The 19570-nt window shown below is 38.6% G+C and overlaps 1 non-coding gene and 1 pseudogene across 1 annotated transcript; one reads left to right on the plus strand and one right to left on the minus strand.

Annotated features, from left to right (window-relative positions):
- Window positions 1-2082: 2082 nt before the first annotated feature.
- On the minus strand, window positions 2083-2246 carry LOC142441726 (U1 spliceosomal RNA). The gene has a single exon (XR_012783077.1). It is a non-coding gene; the product is annotated as a U1 spliceosomal RNA (small nuclear RNA).
- A 16156-nt stretch (window positions 2247-18402) lies between these two features.
- Window positions 18403-19336, plus strand: LOC142440555 (mesoderm induction early response protein 1 pseudogene; annotated as a pseudogene).
- The last annotated feature ends 234 nt before the right edge of the window (window positions 19337-19570 follow it).

The following is a 19570-nucleotide window of genomic DNA, read 5'->3' on the forward strand; positions in this document are numbered from 1 at the left end:
AGCTACTCAAGGGCTAACGGTTAAGTCAACTGCTCAGGCAACTGAATGCAGAGGCAGATAAATCTAAGGTTGGCAGAAAAGAGGGCAGGCTGCTAACAACTTCCAGGATAAGCAGTCAATGTGTAAAGCACCGGCTCAAATTAAAATTAACAAACAAACAAATAAATAAGGAAGACGAGATTTGAGCTATATGCGAAATCTAGAATGAGTAGAAAGAAAGCATGTTTTCCCACAGATTGCAGTTGAATCGGAAACAGTCTGCTTCCCCCAACATTAAATTAACATTAAGCTCTGTCTAACGGTGTTGTGTGCCGCCCTAATCTTTTCACAGTGTCTTGGTTGTTCATTATGGAGATGTTAGAAGACATCTTGTAGGAATACAGGGCTTAATTTACAAGGCACAGGGATTTCTGGCCCACCTGAATTAGCATAAAACATATATTATAAGAGCTTTACATATATATATAAATTACACAATTATACTTGTACCTGCAAGTATATAATCACATAAACAAAACAAACTCTTTCTATATTTTATAAGTAACAAAAAAAATTTATGAGGAAATACATTTCAGTCCTTATTTCTGCAACTGGTCATGTGGCCCCAAATGGTATTTATAATGACCTTCTACCACCTCCTGTTCCATATTACCTTTGCTTTCAGCAAAGTGTCTGAGCTGGTCATGGTACATTGTCTCGAGCAGCAAACTAATCCTTCATTTCTGAAGTTTTGGGGCCATTAGTAGCCATTCCAGAGTTGGGGTTCTGTATTGCATCATTGACATAACCACAGACCATGGTAATATAAAGAGTTATCCTTAAGAATCTCATGATTTACAACATATTCTTTCTCTCAATTATCAACATGATTTTCTCTTGATCGTCAGAATCCATCACATCACCCAATAAATTCACTCCCTTTTTTGCCAGAGCCACCAAGAGTTCAAAGTGGCCTAGGGTGTATTCTTAACTTGCAGTAATAGGGAATTAGTGTTACGTCTTAGTGGGCATACCCTCCCTATGAAATGAAGACCTCTGTCCCCTAAAAGATTGAGAAATGGAAGCAAACATGTTGCAACTGGATCAGTAAGAGTAATATGAGTAATAATATTCCCATCCCTTCCTATTGTTTTCTAGATCTGTGAACTCCAACTATTAGAGTTACAGCACCACATATTGCATTGATCTAGCCTTTTGAAGAATATTACCCCAACTATAAAGGGTAGTGTTACATAACTAGTGCTTTAATTTTACCTTTAGATTGGCCATTTCATCATCATTCTATCAAACATTAAAAATTACAATGCTTACTATGAGAAAAGACATCCCTCACTGACGCTTAGCCCTACAGGGGACAACACTGTAGACACAGTGTGGGAATTCCGCCTGATCTGATCCCACCACACTAAGGCAAAACAGTATGGGAGTGGAACAGAACAGCAAAGGAAACAGAGGAACAAAGTCCCCAGGGAATACCAAAAATACACTTTGGGGCCAGGGCTTATTGCCCAAAAAGAATCGACTGGAAAACACACCTAAAAGCAAACAAACAGTCCTTGAACTAACTACAAGCTTTTCTTTCTTGTTGTTGTGTGTTGTTTTTTTGTCATTGGCTTTTTGTTTTGTTCTGTTTTATTTGTTTCTTGGTTTTGCTCTGTCTTGTTTCTGTGCATGTTAGTATCTCTGAAGGTCTGTCTAAATAAGATAGGTTGGATGAACAATCTGGAGGGGAAAACAATGGGACTGACCATTGTAGTGGTGGCAACAAACCCAGGGACAAGGGAACAATAAGTATTCCAAATCGGTGATGATGAGGGTGTAGGAGGAGGGCGTGACCAAGGGTAATTCAACTGAGAGGAATTACTGAAACCCTAATGAGGGCTGGAATAACATGAGGACATTCACAATATCATGAGCACTTAAAAACATGTATTCGTATAGTCTGATTTAGTTTCCTTTGATTTATCTGTTATTTTAAAATGATTATGTAATCTTTAAAAGTTTTATTTTGATAAAATATATTTGTATTATTCAAACATTTAACATCTATTTAATGCATTGGGGTATTTTCTTTTTTTTACTCAGGGGAGTGTGCGAATGCAGTCCCCCACTACCACAAATTATGCATTCGCATTTCCTGCATTTGGGGAAATCGCAGGGGTCAGCACACCCGCAGTGCAATGGGTGAGCCTCGCCCTGGGAAAGCCACCTTCATGATCATGGTGTCTCCCCTGCCAGGTAAGTTGGGGTATTTTAATAGAGTTGTATATCACTCATAATAATCAATTTTTGAAATTTCCCATAATGGATAAACTAACTGCCATGCCTCTTAGGAAATACTACCCTTTGTCGCACACAATGCCAGCACTAAGTATCTCATAATACACTTCACATCTGTAAATTTGCGTTATGTTCGCATTTACCATAAATTGAATCAATTATTAAAATAAATTTTCTCTGTGACTGACATAATTCAATTAGCATAATATTTTAAGATATATCCATCTTGTAGGAGTGTTTGTGGGACAGACCATCAAATTCAAGTTTAAATTGCAGAACAGTAAAACAAGAACACAAGAGCCAAAATATGACCTCTGCATATCCCACCTGAATTTTGAATGCATCTCAAAAATAGATTTTAATAACTAAACACTTATGACAAAACACCTGGCCATTTGAGGCATTACATCAAGAACATCCTACATGAAGAAAACAAAAGGTCATTCAGAAGACAGGAAAGAAAAAAATGAGACAGTGCTTGTCAGAAGAGGTTCTGAAATTTACTCTTCAACTTAGAATTATTAGAGTAAATGGAATACATGATGAAGTAAAAGATCTGAACAGAAAGTTCCAAAGGGTACTTGGAGAATGCAAAGTAAAATATGTTAATGAGCTGTGAAGAGACATTGAAGTCGAAGAGCAACAGGAAGAACCTGCTCAGCAGATTTCAAACTGAAAGACCTGAAGAAAACAGTCAAAGCTCATACGGAAATATTGGAGGTTCTATAGTGAGGATCCGCCACTCGTCCGTCAATCTGTCAAATTGGTGGCTGTGTGTTGCTGCAATGCTAGAAGCCGTGCCACTGTTATTTCAAATATCAGCAGGACCACTCGAGGTGCGTAGGTTCCAGCAGAGCTTACATACTAAGAATAGACTGTGAAGAAGGAGTAGCCTGGCCAATTCTGAGAAATTAATGACTGAAATACTCACAACTATTAAGAGAACAATGTCAGATATGGAGGACCTCATGAATAGCAACAGAACATTGTCAAATACACTGCCAGAAGATAAGGCTGCCATGTCAAAAGGTAGTAATTAACTTGGTAAAATAGAGGGGCAGCGAAAAAGAGGAAGGCCTTTGACAGGATGGATTGACTGAGTTGTTGCAACAAAGGGGCTCAAACACAATAATTTTGAGGACAAAGCAGGACTTGACAGTGCTTCTTTTTGTTGCACATAAAGTCGCTAATCTTCCGAAAAGATTCACAGCAAATGCAACAGCAGGAACACAGGAACGGTGATGGACTATGCAGGGTGCGTCAAAAGACAACGAAAGGAATGCAGTCATTGTACAAAATATAATTGGTCAACACTCCACAATTATATAAGGTAATTTATGATCAAGAACTTATGGTACTAATAGAAGTACAAGTTGCACTGAAAACATAGGAAAATATTTCTGAAATGAAAGGAATGTCAATTGAAATGTTCAAACAAGCTACAAAAGCCCACTGGAAGCATTCAATCGTCTGTGCCAAGAAATTTCGACAACAGCTGCCTGGCCAACCAAATGGAATGGATTCATATTGTAACTTCCAAATAATGATGGCAACAGAATATGGAAATTTTCTAACTATATAATGTCTATCCCAGAGAAATAAAATTGGTTAAAGAACATTTAGCTATGGATGCATTATACTGACAGGGAGCTGGCAGAAATTTAAGTTGACTTAGAAGAGGACTAGGAACAAGGGATATAGTTGCTGCCATCAGATGGATCTTAGCTGAATGTAGAGAATAACAGAGATCTGTTTATTTGTGTTTTATTACTATCCAAAGACATTTAGCTGTAGAATTTAACAAACTGTTGATCATGTTGAAAATAATGGTAATTCCAGAACACTTCATTGTGCTTATGATTAATCTATACATGGGTGGGAAGCACTCAGTCAAACAAGGTTTTGTTAAATGCCAAGGAGTCAGTTTTGACCCATCATACCCTATAAAACAGAACAAAATACTGACCAGTCCTGCACCATCCTCAACACCGTTGCTATGGCTGAGCCCACTGTGCAGTCTCTGTATCAGTCCATTAAGCACAATAAGGGGATATGTTTCAATGCTAAGCCATCAAACAGAGCAAGAGAACATTGTCTAGCTTCAGATCAGAAAAAAAAGTGCACCGGGAATATACATGTTCAGTATACTTATTCTATCTGAATGCTGAGGAAATAATCTAAGAAGATGAACCGTATGAAGAATGTGGCATCCAAATTGGAGACTGCTTATCAGCAGCCTTCAATATGCACATAACACAAAATTTTTGTTAAGTGAAAGAAGGGCTGGCATCACTAGCTTATGAAAATCAATGTCTGCAGCCTTCATTGTGTGGATTATAACACAATGTAAAGAAAACCAATATTATCTCAACCGACCCAATTGACAATAAATGAAACAGAAATTGATGCTATCAAGGATTACATTTCTCTTGCACCCACAACTAATGCTCATAAAATATGAGTCAAGAAATGAAAAAATATAAAGCATTGGGCATGTTTGCTGTACAAGAACTCTTAAAAAAGTGTTGAAGGGACAGTGTGTTATTTTTAGGTCCAATGTACATCCAATTCCAGCCATGGTATTATTTACCACCTCACATGCATGCGTAAATTAGACAGTGAACAAGAAAATCCGAAGAAGAAATGATTAACTTGAATTATGTGTTAGGAAGAAAATTGAATTTTTCAGGGATTTCCAGAAGAACAAGCAAATCGATCTTGGAATACATGTAGCCAGTTTGCCCTTTTGGAGCCTGAAAGGAACATTGTCTCTTGTACTTTGGATAGATTTTCAGGAAAGAGAAGTCACTGGAAAAGGATATCTCTCTTGGTAAAACAGGTCTGTGAAACACAGAAAGACTGTCAAGTAAATGAAATGACATAAAAACTCTAACAGTGCATTCAGGCATAAAAACAACTGAGAATGAAGTAGGAGTGTGCAGGGGTTTTTTGTTCTATTATATATAAGATTGCTATGGGTATAATTGACTCGGTCACTTAATAATAACACTAACAGTATCAATATCTCATTCCTATGCATTGCCTGATAATGTCATTGTATGAGTATACAACCATTATATAGTGAGAGTTAAATTACTTTCACTTTTTTATCTTCAAGCCTTTAAGACCCCAGACACTATATCTTTTGATAACCAGGCACCAATAGCTTTTTCACCACATTTGCTTATGCACACTTTTGTTTTCAGTGATCTATTGGGAAGGTGTACACCCACTGATGTGATTATTAGTTCGTTGATGTTTAATAACTGGTCCCTTCTACACCTCGTAGTCAGCCAAGGTGATGTGCTTCTTCCATGTGGGCTTTGATGCTTTTCAGCTGGATGGCCGCTTGTTTATCTTTAAGCCTTTAAGACCCCAGATGCTTTATTTTTTGACAACTGGGCACTGTCAGCTTACTTCACCACATTTGCTTATGGTCACATTTTCCTTCAGCAATTGTGTCAGGAAGGTGTGCATCCTGGAATGCCAATTTAATAGAACAATGTGTTCTTGCATTGAGTAAGTGCTTGAGTGGAGGCCCAATGTCCATCTGCTATCTTAGTACTAAACCTATAAATATATGCACATAGATCTGTTTCCCTAAACTCATATAAATATATTTACCTATGTGCATTCCAGTCTTTGGACCTCTATAAATACCCTTTGTCACCTAGTTCTTCCCTCTATTTCCTTTTACTTTCCTCTTGTCCCACTGTTATGCTCAGCCTTCATTTGGGTTTCAGCAATTTCTCTCGGTTACCTTGCCCTTGCTGAATCCCTACCAGACCTCTCACATCCTCCTTGCCACTGATGTTGGATCAATTCTTGCTCCCCTGTCCCTGGGTTAGTCAGCACTACTTCCTTGTCCCCTCCTCCCCCTCTCCCATGTCCCCCCGGAACCATTGATCCCGTTGATTTCTCCTCCAGACTATTCAGCCAGTCTATCTTATCTAGATAGATCTGTAGAGATAATAATATGCACCAAAAGTCAAGTCACAGCAACATAGGCGATGAGTGAAAACACAGCGATGACAACAAAAAAGTAAACCAATTACCCATAGAAAAATTAATTAATTAAAAGAAATAATTTTAAAAAGAAAGTAAAACCTGTAAATAGGTCAAGGTCTGATTTTTTTAATCTCTAAGCATGTCCTTCAGTCAGGTCCAATGAGGTACCGTGCTTTGGCCCCAAAGTCTGTCCTTTGTACTCCCTCAGGGGCTCCCTGCTCTGCTCCCATGGTTGCTCTGCCTCACACATTTAGTGGTTTGCCTCAGTGTCACAGGGTCAGTCTGGGCCAGTCCCGGCCCTGAATCTCAAGTGTTGTCCCCCTTAGGGCCCTGGGCAATCAAGGGACGGTGTTTCTCATAGTGGGATTAGCCATATTGTCCACTCTGTCCATTGGCTGTTCAGAGCAGGGATATCGTCCTCCAGGCCTGATGGGCCAGGATGTGCTCCACTCTCTCGTCTCCCCCCTTCTTTGCTCCCATTTGCTCTGATAAGACATGCTCCTCTCCCCAAGTTGCAGCTTCAGTGCTGTCCTCTCAAGTAAATTATTCTGGCAGTTGTCCACGTAGCTGGTATGGGCACCGATAAACAAGCAGCCATCTAGCTGAGAAGCATCAAATCCCACATGGAGGAAGCACACTAGCCTGTCTGACCACAAGGTGCAGAAGGGAGCAGTTATCAGACATGAAAGAACTAAAAATCATATAAATGGGTGTTCACCTCCCTGATATGAACAGTGAAGACAAATGTGTACATAAGCAAATGTGGTGAAGAAAGCTGATGGTGCCCAGCTATCAAAAGATATAGCATCTGGGGTCTTAAAGACTCTAAGATAAACAAGGGGCCATCTAGCTCAGAAGCAACAAAGCCCACATGGAAGAAGCACACCAGAATGTGTGACTATGAGCTGTCGAAGGGATCAGGTATCAAGCATCAAGGAACAAAAAATCATATCATTGAAAATGTGGGTGAGTGCAGAGTGGAGACTCAGAGCCCATTGGTAGCCAGCCGGACATTCATTACTGAAGGGTTGTGGGGAGGAGATGAACCAGTCAGGGTGCAGGGTAACAATGATGAAACATATAACTTTCCTCTATTCTTAAATGCTTCCTCCCCCCCGCCCCCACCATCATGATCCCAATTCTACCTCACTAATCTGGCTAGACCGGAGGATGTACATAGGTACAGAGGGCAACAGGAAACACAGGGAATCTAGGACAGATAACTCCAGGACCAGTGGTGAGAGTGGTGATGCCTGGAGGGTGGAGAGAATGTGGGGTAGAAGGGGGAACTGATTACAAGAATCTACGTATAGACTTCTCCCTGGGGGAGAGGCAGCAAATAAGGCAAGGGGAGACATTGGACTGTGTAATATATCACAAAATAATAATTTATGAATTATGAAGGTTTCATGAGGTATAGGGGAGTGGGATGGAGGGGGAAAATGAACAGCAGCTATTAAGGGCTCAAGTAGAAGGAAAATGTTTTGAGAATGATGATGGCAGCAAATGTACATATGTTCGTTATACAATGATGGATGTATGGATTGTGATAAGAATTGTATGAGCCCCCCCAAAAATGATTTTTTTTAGTGGAGAAAAAGATGCTCTTAAAAATTACTTTCACTTTTGGCCTAATTGAATAATAGTAAAAGTTTTTTGGTGAACATTTTCTTTCAATTCGCTTCAAAGTATATCTATACATAGTATTACTGGAGCTATAGGAATGCTTTGTTTAATATTTTGAGGAAAAGCCAAATGTATATAGTTGCACCATTTTACATTTCAACCATAAATGTATCCAATTTATCTTCATCGTTTTCAAGACGCATTATTATCTACATTTTGAGTATAGCATTTTTCTTCTTGTTTTGATGTCTATTCAACCCCAGTTAATGGCAGTCCCACATGCTACTGAGTATAACTATAAACAATATAGCTTTATTCTTGCTCATAATCTTTAAGAGTAGAACCTCTGGTTGTATTTATATTGCCAATCTTAGGCAAGTTAGGGATGATTGTATGGGACTTATGCTACCCAGGTTCCTTGTAGACCATCTTAAACCAAACCAAACACATTGTGCCACCAATTAATTCCAACTCATAGAACTAATTTTAGGCTGGGTTTTCTAGAGACAGATTATAAATAGGTATATCCATATAGATATGTAGAAATATCAATAGATAAATATAGAATGATATATCAAAGATAGATAGATAAATCAAACTCACTCACTGCCATCAATTAATTCAAAAGCCTTTTGTAGACTGAAAGAGTGATTGATTGATTTATATCAAGAAAGGGGATCACACAGTTGTACACAGTTGTAGACATGGGTAAACCCAGTATGGTTCAAGTCCATGGGTCAAATGTTATGCTGGAGATTTTCCTGACCTATGTAGCTACTATGGTTGAGAAACCAGGACAGAAAAAGAGAAGCTAGGAAGCAGTAAGGCCCAAAGTTGGTGGAGCCTAATACAAATAAATCAAGAGCCAGGAGGTCATGGATACTGATGAAAATAAATCCAGCATTAGAAGGCAATATGGTAGGCCTCTGATGGCTTACAGCATTCGGAAACATGTGGTAGGCTGTTGGTTCAAGTCCAAAGGATCAGAGGCTAATGAGATAGATCCCAGGTCCAGACCATCAACACAAGATAAGCCTGCCAAAAGCCTTGTAGGTCACCCACCCCAGTAAGCTGCTTTTCAGCTGCTTGAGACCCGTGACCTGAGTAAGAAAGTTTCACGCCTCCTTAATTCTCTTACAACTGTTTGCTTTCCCTGGCACTTCTATGAGATAATTGATTTTACTGTGAGGTCACGTCATTGGTGAGACAACAATTTCCAAACTCCTGAGGATCCAGGCTAAGCCAAGTTGACAGAAAAGCTAACTATTACAGGAACTATATAGAGATCTTCCAGGATGGCAAATATTTACAGAAACAGACAACATCAACCTTCTTGGCAGTGTGGAAGAAGAGGTTGAGACTCAGACCTGTCAGTTAGTAGCTATATGATTAATCCACTGTGCCAACTGTGATCCTACTCGACACAGAGAGGAAGCAATGGTATCTCACTTCAAATTTGATTCATAATTTTGTCATGACTAATGATATTGGACATCATTTCCTATACTTATTGATCATTTGTATATCTTCTTGGAGAAGTATCTATTCAAATCCTTTTCCCATTATTACACTGTGCTACTTCACTTTTATTACTGAGGTGACCATGTCCTTTCAATATTCTAAATCTATGTCCTCTTGTTGGTATAGGACATGTAATCATTTTTCTATTATATAAATTACTGAGTCATGTTTTGTTTTTAACGATAACTTAGTTGCACAAAAGTTTAAAAATTAAACATTTTATTGAAATAAATGTATTTACACTTATGCTTTGGGTGTAGTGGCTAATAAAGCTTTGCCCAATCCAAGACAATTAGGTCTTATTCTGAAATTTCTATCTAGCACTTTCAGAGATTGAGTGCTTATATTTAAATCTGCACTATATTTTGAGTTAATTTTCATTTATGATATAAGAGACAAAGCCAAGGTTATTCTTAGATATGTATATTCAGTTGTTCCAGCCTTGCTTGTTTGAAAGATAGTGCTTGCTGATGAATTGCCTTTTCCCTCTTGGTTGTTTCCAAGAATTCTTGAAATGCTCATCAAAGGAAATGCTTGCAACATTTTATGGTCAATCTATAGAATAATTACTTCAGCAAAAAAGAGTGGAATAGCATATTTTTTTAAATGGAGAACATAAAACATTCAATCTTTTATATAAAATGATATAATTTTAAAGCTGCCCTTTGGGATATTCCACCTGCAAGAAATATCATGTGCAAACACATGAATGTGTGTCAGAATATGTCACATTCAGAAAAGAAAAGTTGGTATGTGTTGATGGATCTGTACTGCTGCAGGGTAAATTCTAAGAACCATAAATAAAATACATGGTGTTTTATATGCTATTATAAGGGATTGAATTTTATACCTCAAATAATGTGATAAAACTGAAAATGATAAGCAGAAATATGACAAGGCATGGATGTTTTAGAGGGATTACTTAAATGGAACATGAAGGACTATAAGATTGAAAAGAAAGGAAACATTAGGAAAGAGTTTAAAGGGTCATATCTTGCCCCGTCCGACGTCTCCCTTCACCCCCTTTTCTGTTGTCCGTCGGATAGGGCAAGATATGACAAAATAATAATTAGTAAATTATCAAGGGCTCATGAGGGAGAGGGAGCAGGGAGGGAGGGGGAAGAAGGAGGACCTGATGCCAAGGGCTTAAGTGGAGAGCAAATGCTTTGACAAAGATGAGGACAAGGAATGTACAGATGTGTTTTACACAATTGAAGTATGTATGGATTGTGATAAGAGCTGTATGAACCCCTAATAAAACGTTTAAAAAAAAAAAGAAAGACACTGGGGCGACAAAAAGAGTTTAATAGGTGTTGCAAAAAATGAAGAATTTCAGTGAAAAGTCAGCAGAAGATGTAACAAAAACTGTTTATCTAGAAAATATATTGAAATTATAAAATAAATTGAATAATTAAAGATTTTATATGCATTTTTCATAATTTTTAAAAGCAACGTAAAATTCGGTCCCTTTGGGTTGATGTTCTTTTTTCTTTATGAAGTGGATCAATTTTCAGTCTGCATGTTGTTCTTAGCTGCTGTCTAGTTGATATCAAGTCATAGTTTCCTTACTTACAGTAGAAGAAAACACCATTCCAGGGTATGTCATTCTCACAATTTTTCTTATGCTTGAAGCCATTGTTGCAGTCACTGTGTCAATTCATCTCACTGAGGGGCCGTCCTTCTTCAAGGACTTGTCTTTCCTGATAACATTTCCAAAGTACAGGAGATGAGGTCTTGCCACCTTGGCCTCTAAGGAGTATTCTTTCTGTACTTCTTCCAAGACAGACATGTCCGTTCTTTTGGCAGTCAATGGTATTTCTTCACCAAAACCATAATTCAGATGTATCGGTTTCCTTCAGTTGTCCTTAGTCAGTAGTTAACTCACACATTTCCTGGCTTGGTGCAGGCGTGCCTTGGTTCTCTGCTTTTCAGTACTTTAAAGAGTTCTTGTGCAAGATTCACCTGACACATGAGTCTGTCCCTCTCTTGACAGCTGCTTCCATGAGCATTGGTTGTGCATCTAAATAAGATGAAATGCATGAAAAATTCAACCTTTGCTCCATTTACCATGATGTTACCCATTGGTCCAGGTGTGAGGATTTTGGTCTTCTTTACATTAAGTTGTAACTCTTAATGAAGGCTGCAATCCTTAGCCTTCATCAGCAAATCCTTCAAGTCCTCCTTATTTTCAGTGATCAAGGTTATATCATTTGCAATTTCAGGTTGTTAATACGTCTTCCTCCAATCTGGATACGATAGTCTTCTTTATATAATCCAGCTTTTTAATATACTTAGCATATACATTAAATAAATATGGTGAGAAGATACCACCCTGATACACACCTTTCCTGATTTTAAACCATGCGATTTTCCTCTGTTCTATTTGCACAGGTTTCCAATGAGAAAAATGAAGTGTTCTGAAATTTACTCTATTCTCAAGGCTATCCATAGTGCGCCATTATCCACACAGTTGAATGCGTTTTCAAACTCTATGAAACACAAGTAAGCATCTTTCTGGTGCGCTGGCCTTTCAACCATTCTTGCTTTGGTGTTAGCAATAATATCCCTTGTTCAAAATCCTCTTTTGAAAATGTCCTGAACCGCTGGCAGTTCCCTGTCAATGTGCTATTGCTCATATTATTGGATGATTGCCAGCAAAAGCGGACTTACATGGGATATTAATGATATTTTTCTATAGTTTATACTTCATATTGGATCACTTTTCTTTGGGATGGGTGCACATATGGACCTCTTCCAGTCGGTTGGCTAAGTAGCTCTCTTCCAAATATACTGGCATAGATTGGGGATTTTTTCCAGTGCTTCATCAGCTTGGTGAAACATTTCGATTGTTATTCCACCAAATCTTGCAACCTTATTTTTAGCTAATACTTTCAGTGCAGTTTGAACTTGATCTTTCAGCAATACTGGCTCTGCATAATTGAATATATTGCCCATAGAGTCTTTCAATACTACAACTTGACACTTGAATTTGCTCTCAAGTTCTTGAGTTTAAAGTATGCTGTGAGTGTTCTTCATTTTTGGTTTTCTAACTCAAATTCTTTTTTCCCCCTCAATTACATCACATATTTTACTTCTTCCAATCCCAGAAAAAGCACAGAATCACATCAGATCAATTTGAAGCTGGTGTCTAGTAGCCTAAGGTCAGGGGAACCTTTGTCCAAGCCATTGATGCTGAGGGCTTTTCAAACGTGGCCACAAATGCATCTGTGAGACGGAACAACACAGTGCTGACCCAACTGCTTCCTGAGGCAGTGAGGCTTTGCAATGTATATGCATGCTTACAACAGACAGTCTGGAGGGGGAGGGCTGTGAGGGAGGGTAATGGAAAATGCCTCCTATCAGCTCACCCTTTCAACATTAAACAGAGACCGAGAGAGAAAAAGTTCCAACATTTCACCACACACGTTTCTTCCTATGCAGTCTAAGCCGAGAATGCCACATAAATTGGTCACTGTGAAATGTAGCACTTTAATTTTTCTCCAATCAAAATAAGAAACAAACCATTGTGATGACACTTCTATTAACTTTTGATAGTATACAGCAGTTAAAGTATTTTTGCTTCCATGTATTGTACAATAACAACCAATTTTCACCATCAAGTGCAAGTAAAAACTGGGATTCCTTTTTGGCAGTAGTCCATAGTGGCCTTTAGGAACTTACTTTTAGGCCGTTGTGCTGACACTAAAACAAATCAAAGTATAGGGTAGGGTCTGGTTGTATTTCAGTTTTTGTTTCCATATCCGATGCTCCTGGAGTTAAGTTCTGAGAATGTTCCAATCATAAGGCAGGGATCTGTGTGGATTCCACCACAGGTATGCTCCTTGGGTTGGATGCTGGGTGGTGAGGCACAGCTTGTGGGACCTTTGTTCATTACGTGGTAGCCATCAAGGTCAAAAAATGCATCATCTCCTCTTTGATATTCCATTCCCTGGAAAACTACTCAGTTCCATGAGATTCCACTCTCAGTACCTCTAATTCCACTAATTTCTCTCACTAATGGAATTGCATCTTGTGACTATCTATGACAATTTCCAACATAGCTTCCATTTTTTTTGCAGTTGTTAGCAAACCATGACCATAGAGCTTTGCTTTCAATCAGCTCAGGTTCCTGTCCTCTCTCTTTGTCTGTGAAATGAGATTTATCCTTCTATTGTTCTGGGGTTAGATAGATAATTTTCTCCTCTTCTGTGCCTTGGCGATGAAGAACATGTATCATTATAGATTATTAGAGTCTCTACTGTTCACATTTCCAAAGCCTTTAGTGTATCTTCAAGTCCAAAACAGTATTTGCTTGTGTCCTGGCTGATTTCATCAAAGTATTGTCCTATTACTTTTTATCTCTTGAATGAACTTCATACTTGAGAGAACTTCAGTAGATAATTCAATAGCTTGGTTGCATCCATTTTCACCACCTTAAGATATATCAAAAGTTTCAAAACCTTTGATTGCAACCTCTAATCAAACATATCTGGCCTGCTTAGTTAAGTTTTCTTTAAATCATTTTATTAGGGGCTCATACAACTCTTAACACAATCCATACATACATTAATTTTATAAAGCACATTTTGTATATCCATTGCCCTCATCATTCTCAAAACATTGCTCTCCACTTAAGCCCCTGGCGTCAGCTCCTCACTTTCCCCCTCCCTACCCGCCCCCCTCCCTCAAGAACCCTTGATAATTTATAAATTATTATGCTGTCATATCTTGCCCTGTCTAACGTCTCCCCTAACCCACTTTTCTGTTGTACATACCCCAGTGAGGAGGTCACATGTAGATGCTTGTAATCAGTTCCCCCTTTCCAACCCACCCTCCCTCTACCCTCCCAGTATCGCTCTTGTCACCACTGGTCCTGAGGGGATCATCCACCTAGATTCCCTGTGTTTCCATTTCCTATCTGTACCAGTATACATCTTCTGGTCTAGCCAGACTTACAAGGCAGAATTCAGATAATCATAGTGGGGGTAGAAGGGATATTTAGGAACTAGAGGAAAATTGTATTTTTCATCATTGATACATCGCACCCTGACCCTCTGCCAGGGGCTTTCCAGTGACCTACAAATGGGATTTGGGTCTCCACTCCAAACTCCCTGCCTCATTCACTATGGTCATTTTTTATTTTGTTTTGATGATGCCTGATACCTGATTCCTTTGACACCTCGTGATCTCACAGGCTGGTGTGCTTCTTCTAGGTGGGATTTGTTGCTTCTGAGCTAGATGGCCGCTTGTTTACCTTGCCTTTAAGACCCCAGACGCTATATCTATTGATAGCCAGACACCATCAGCTTTCTTCACCACATTTGCTTATACACTCATTTGTCTTCAGCAATCATATCATGGGGTGAGCACACAATGATATGATTTTTCTTTATTTCTTTGATGCCTGATAACTGATCCCTTCAGCACCTCGTGATCTCACAGGCTGGTGTGCTTCTTCTATGTGAGCTTTGTTGCTTCTGAGCTACATGGCCACTTGTTTACCTTCAAGTCTTTAAGACCCCAGACACTATATCTTTTGATAGCCGGGCACCATCAGCTTTCTTCACCACATTTGCGTATTCACCTGCTTTGTCTTCAGCAGTTGTGTCGGGAGGGTGAGTATCATAGAATGCCAATTGAATCGAAGAAAGTATTCTTGCATTGAGGGTACACTTGAGTGGAGACCCAATGTCCTTCTGCTACCTTAATATTAAACCTATAAATATATGCACATAGATATATTTCCTCGTCCTCATACATGAATATGTTTGCATATGTACATGTCTTTATCTAGACCTCTATAAATGCCCTTTGCCTCCCTGCTTTTTCCTCTACTTCCCTTGACTTCCCTCCTGTCCCATGATCATGCTCAGTCCCCACCTGGGTTTCAACATTACCTCTTCATTACATTAGCGTTAACATGCCCATCCAGGCTTCCCACACCCTCCTCACCATCAATTTGGATCACTTGTTGTTCCCTTGTCCCTGGGTTTGTTAACAGGACTTCCTTTCTCCTCTTCCCCCTCTCCCATTCCCCTCCCCCCCTGGAACTGTAGGTCCTATTGTTTTCTCCTCCAGATTGTTCGTCCAGTCTATCTTATTTAGACAGACCTTCAGAGATAATAACATGCCTTGGTTTGTTTATTGCCTCTTCTGGGTATTTGCCCAGTAGAAGGATGGCTGGGTTGTATGGTAACTCAATTTCCATCTGTTTTAGATATCGCCAGATCAATTTCCATAGTGTTTGTAAATACCTACAAGTCCAACAGCAGTGGATTAGAGTTCCTGTCTCCACACCGACCCTCCAACATTTGTTGCTTTCTGATTTTTTTAATTGGGCTACCTTTGAGGGTGTTAGGTGGTACCTCATTGTTGCTTTGATTTGCATTTATATTATGGATAAAGATCAGGAACATTTTCTCATGTTTGTTGGCCATTCATTTCTACCCCAGTGAAACTTCTGTTCAGGTCCTTTGCCCACCTTTTCAGAAGGCAATTATTTTTTTTGGTTTGTTTGTTTGTTTTTGGAAGCTAACAGAGTATTCTAGATATTCGTAGTAAGGCCTTGGTCTGATGTGTCATTGCTAAAGATGCTTTCACAGTCTGTGGACTCTCTTATTAGTCTCTTGACAAATTCTTTCAATGTACACAGGTGTTTTCTATTCAGTATATTCCACTTGTCAATTTGTGCCTCCTTGGTGTATGTGTTCTTCCCTATTTCTAAAAGCCTTTGTGTTCCTTGTGCAAAAGTTGTCAAGTTGGTCCCAAATCCTTCATTGATGTCCCTAATATTTTGGGGTTTAACTTCAAGGTCTGTGATCCACTTTGAGTTTTCTCTTGTGCATGGAGTGAGATAAGGGTCTTGCTTCATTTTTCTGCAGGTAAATATCCATTTTTTTTCCAGCACCACTTGCTAAAGAGGGCATCTGCTTCCCATTGGATATTTTTGGGGCCCTTATCAAAGATCAGTTGTCTGTATGTGTGATCCCAGGAGTGTACTCTGTCGCAGTCTGTTCCAGGAAGGGGACAATATGGCAGGAGCTGTTTGGGCCCCACAGTTCCCTCTGTTCCCCTGTAGGGATGTCATCCTCTGGGCTTGGTGTGCCAGCATGGCATCCAGTCCGGTTGTCCCTTTCTCTTCTTCCTTCTTGGTCTGCTTCCTTGTGGTCATGGCATGCTGCCCCCTGCCCCTAGCCTGTAGGTTTAGTGTATGAAAAGAGATAGTTACTGGGCTGGCCTCAAACAGAGCCAATCTGACCCCACCCCTAGAGATATGGGTGACAAAGAACAACAGTTTTCCATTTTTCTTGAAGTTATTTATTTATTTGTTTGAGAATAAGCTCATGGGATATTCCTGTGTCTATTGAGAATATCTTTCAAAATATTTCCTTTGGAATTCTCAAGAATAGTCAACATAGCCTATGAATTTAACTACACAGTAGAACCACGGACCTTGACACTAATCTGTTCTAGAAAAGGCATCAGATATGATGCATTTGAATTTTGAATCAATTTTTTTCCATAAGAAATAACTGAAAATAGATTAATCCATTCTCAACCACCAAGTTTTTACTCTAACCTTGCCTTTTTATACAAAATATTACACAGAAATTTCAAAGTAAATAAGTTCAGAATTAAATTATAATTTAAATTAGAAACACAACATTTAAACAGTTTTTAACAACTATAGGATGGCCCATATCTTGATATTGATGAGGATCTGTATCTGTGGACACAGATGTAGAGAAGTGTGGAGAGAGAGTCATTGTTTAAAAGTGGAGTCCCCTTCCATAAAAATCAATTGGTAGCTACTTTTCAGGGTTCCCCCCCTTCTTTGCCTTTTTTTCAGTAGGACCTACCTGGCTTTCTCTTTAAAAAAATTTTTTTGTCTAATGTGGTCTGCTGTTGGTGTTTCCTTAACTATTTTCTAAAAGGGTTTACTAAATTATCAGCAACAATATTGATAACATGGTAAAACAGTTCCTTATCATGATAATTCTTTTCAAAAAATTCATTATGAGCCCCTAATAAAATGTAAAAAAACCCAAAAAACTTGTCTATTGCTATCACAGCAACATTTTTAATCACATTTCATCTGGAATGGACTCATTCGTGTCTCAGCTTTAAACCTAATCTTTTTAATTTTTTTATTTTACCTGTACACACATATACACATAGCCCTGTTACATAGTTGTCCCTGTGGGAACCATTTAGTTTACAAAAAATAAACAACTGTCTCAAGTGAAGCTGACAGTCAATTAAAAAAATGTTGAAAGTATAATCATTAAATTAAGCAATATGCATTCTTTAGTGATCTCGATAAGAACAATTTAAATGCAATATAATCTGACGGAATTTTGAGGTGCTCCTAGTCAGGCATGAGTTTTTCTTGAAGAGACGAGAGGTAGATTTATGTATGTCAATAGTAATTCTGATGAGAGTTCAGAAAGGATGTGGAACTTTGGAGCCATAATGGTAGCTTCCTATTTACAAACAGAATGTTATAGGAAATGTCGTCATTAAATATGATTCTGTTGAAACTATAAGGAAATGATGAACATATGATTGAATATTAAAGGGAAAGCAAAGCTTTTGTGCAATGGCAAAAATTATCCGAACTATGTTCAGATTATGTTGGTGGACTTTGAAATTTTAACTGATATATTCAGATACTTGGCTGAGAAAAATTCTAAGCCAGACTTCAAAGAGGTTGAATGATTTCTCCTTGAAGCTTATGAAAAACTGAGACATGAAAGATATGGACTTAAAAACAAACTGTGCAGGTGACCTTTCGGTACAGCAGGAATTGTGGAGCCATATACTGCGTCTTTAAGTACATGTATGAGGGGACCAAGCAACAGATGACCAAGAATTTAATCCGTCAACCAATATGCTGGCTCATGATTTTGAAATGAAAGAGCAGTGGGAGATAAGGCAGCATACCAACTCATGAGATGTTCATGCTTTATGGTCACAGCTGCTCTGTTTGACTGCATGAAGACGAGTAGGGGGAAGAAGGAAGAGGGAAAAAGAGGCGGAGCTGAAGAGCATGCTCATAATGATGACCAGTGTTGCTTTGGTGGAGAAGAAAATGGAAAGGACTTATCCAGTCAAAAGGATGCAGCTCAGTCTTCCAATAATTATCTCTCACAATCTCTTGTTTCTCAAGATGCCCAGGAAGTAATTTGCCCACATTTATGTAAACACAACCGTGAAATAGAGGAAGAATCTGGAGAACATGAAAATTGTATTTCATCAGAAACTGGAAAAATGAGATAATGGTGGGTTCCATGCTTCAAGCAAAGATTCCAGTTGGCATTTCTGGATGCAAAGAAAAGGAATAAGTGTTTGAAACATGGTGATCGGCTGCTGTGGAACACTGCACATTTACAGACAACACCGTGATTGCATTTCTTAAGGATGCACGCAGAAGAACAGGTGATGCGAAAGTTCGAAGCAAGATAAGGACCAGGCGTTATTTGAAGTAGTTAAATGGATTTTGATTCAGAAGAAGTGTTGAGAAGATTAAGAACTAATGTAAAAGCCGCTAGAGATGGATTACATGTTTGGACATAGGAAGAAAGAAAAAACTTTGAACTAAGGCTGAAGGTTTATGGAAATATTTTTATTAGATTCAGTTTAATAAAGTGCAAACTAGATTAGCTTGTGAATGTGTATCATTCTATTGCATGTGGAAAAATATGAACATCATAATTTCGTTATTCAGCAAACTCAGTTTGGAAACAAGAAATATAATCTCCATCCTGGTGTCGTGAATTGGCATATAGATAAAAATTAAAGTGTTGCTTCTAGGCAAGCATCATCATCACCTCCAACTGCCTCAAATACTAGTAATAGCCAGTCTTGGGGGGAAGGGGAATTAACCCACATTTTTATGTAAGGAAAAAATAAAGAGATTCTGAAATTAAGCATGATGACAGGCTTTTTGTTTTACATTTGCTCTAAGCAATAGTAATCAAAGTGGGTTGTCATCTATTGAACTAGGTGAAATACTAGATGTAAAAATTGAAGGATTATATGTTAATTGGACAACTTGTGGAAATAAGGACCATTTCACATAGATAAAGACAAAAGTAGTTATGAAACAGCGGACTTTAACAATGACCCAAAACTT

Source organism: Tenrec ecaudatus, chromosome 2 (genome assembly GCF_050624435.1).
Source record: "Tenrec ecaudatus isolate mTenEca1 chromosome 2, mTenEca1.hap1, whole genome shotgun sequence".
NCBI lineage: Eukaryota > Metazoa > Chordata > Mammalia > Afrosoricida > Tenrecidae > Tenrec > Tenrec ecaudatus.